Below are 2,177 nucleotides of genomic sequence, written 5' to 3' on the forward strand. Positions count from 1 at the left end.
AACAGCATATCTTATTTTTCTTTTCTACTGCTGGTAATTCTATAAATAAAAGAAAAAATGAGGTATGGAATTGCTGTTTATCCTTTAATTCACATTATATAGAAAAACACTAACTTTTTCTGAGAAGGAATCATTTTAATTTATTAAAATGCTTAAAATGCTAATGAACAAAATAGTCATCTTGCAAAGCATTCTGTATTTTTAAAAGTTGCTACTTCAGTTTTTCAAAGGTTTATTCATGGACTAATTTTCTTAGTCTGCAAATAAATGTAAATGTTCATAAATGTCATATAAAGTTATATCCTGCAGTTTTGTACAATATTCAATTAGTTTTTAATGAAAGGAAATTTATACAAAGAAGATAAAATAGTCTTCAATTAATAGGCTGAATTATACATCAAGCAATGAATAAAGCCTCCTTGAGACATTTTTCATCCCAGAGAACTGACTATTTTTGCTTTATTTTTAATATCATTATAAGCTATAACTACATTTTCTTTGGGGGAGATAAAAGTTTATAGCAACTAAATATCTGGCTATTAGAAGTTTAATTATCTGAACAAATTCAGGATGAGGAATATTTAATATGTCACTTAAAATCAGTGACTGGAAAGAAGTCTCAGTTATATCCTGGATATGATGATAAATTCTCATGCTTTATAATATAATGATATGGTATTACTAGAGTCATTCTTAAGGCCTTGAAATAGTGCTATCAAAACAATCTAGTCTGTATATTTTTTATAAAATCTGCATTTTGTTTGAATATATTTTGCATAAGCCTATCTATACAATGGATTATACTCCCTGCAGTTTTCTACTTTAAATTAGATTATAAATATTCCCCAGGTGACCTCTGAAAATGGTATGCTATTCTGTTGACCCAGAAAACCCCATAAAATCATGCAAATCAAGAGGTTCAAATCTTCATGTTCACTTTAAGAACACTCGTGAAACTTCCCAGGCCATTAAGGGTAGGCATATCCGAAAAGCCACCAAGTATCTGAAGGATGTCACTTTAAAGAAGCGATGTGTGCCATTCCGTCATTATAATGGTGGAGTCGGCTCATGTGCACAAGCCAAACAGTGGGGCTGGACACAGGGTCTGTGGCACAAAAGCAGTGCTGAATTTCTCCTGCACATGCTCAAAAATGCAGAGTAACGCTGAGTTTAAGGGCTTAGAGGTCAATTCTCTGGTCGTTGAATATATCCAGGTGAACAAAGCCCGTAAGATGCCGTGCAGGATTTACAGAGCTCATGGTCGAATCGACCCATACGTGGGCTATCCCTGCCCCATGGAGATGACCCTTACTGAAAAAAAACAGATTGTTCCTAAACCAGAAGAGGAGACTGCACAGAAGAAAAAGGTATTCCATAAGAAACTGAAGAAACAAAACTTCTGGCCCAGGAAAAAACGCCACAAAAAATAAATGCAAATAAAAATTTTTTAAAAATAGGAAAGCCAACTTAATACAAACCCCCCCAGTGTGGTGGCATTTGCTGACCATATAGCAACCACCCTCTTCCTACCTCCTCACTCATGTGTCTCTGTAAAAATTGATCCCACTTCCAGATGCAAATTGATTACTCTAAATTAATTAGGGCCATGTCATCTCTCTTGTAACAATCAATGGCATTCCCTTGTTCACAGGTATGGATATAGGACCCTTTGGCTGTTTTAAAACATGGGCCCCAAATTCTTTAACAGCCCTCCTATTAAGAGGTAGAACCTGTGTTTCGTCTCTTTGAATCCAAGCTCTTTGACTTCTTAACAAATAGAATGTGGTAGAATTGACATTTATGATAGTAGAAACTGGAAATCTTTACTCCCTATTTCTTGGGACACTTGCTTTGGGAGCACAGCACCATTCTTTTTTTTTTTTTTTTTAAATTAATCAGTTGGTATTATATTTAATTAAGTACAAAGACTTCTCCAATCACATCACATAGAGATTGTTTTATCCACTGCTCTGTTTGGCTGCCAATCAGCCCATGAGGAAACCAACCCCAGAGAGGAATCCAGGTCTCTGAACCTCAGTTCCAGTCAGACAGTTAACACCAACTTGCCGTTCGCATAAGTGAACCATCTTGGAAGTGAGTTCTTCAGCCAATTCATGAATTAAATAAATTTTTGTTGTGATTTCAAGCCACTAAGTTGTCGGGTGGTTTATAATGCA

General features: G+C 35.3%; 1 pseudogene; it reads left to right on the top strand.

Annotated features, from left to right (window-relative positions):
• The first annotated feature begins 585 nt into the window (after nt 1–585).
• On the top strand, nt 586–1,430 carry LOC123333601 (annotated as a pseudogene).
• Nucleotides 1,431–2,177: the final 747 nt, after the last annotated feature.

The sequence above is a fragment of the Bubalus bubalis genome, chromosome 5 (assembly GCF_019923935.1).
Source record: "Bubalus bubalis isolate 160015118507 breed Murrah chromosome 5, NDDB_SH_1, whole genome shotgun sequence".
NCBI classification, from domain to species: Eukaryota; Metazoa; Chordata; class Mammalia; order Artiodactyla; family Bovidae; genus Bubalus; species Bubalus bubalis.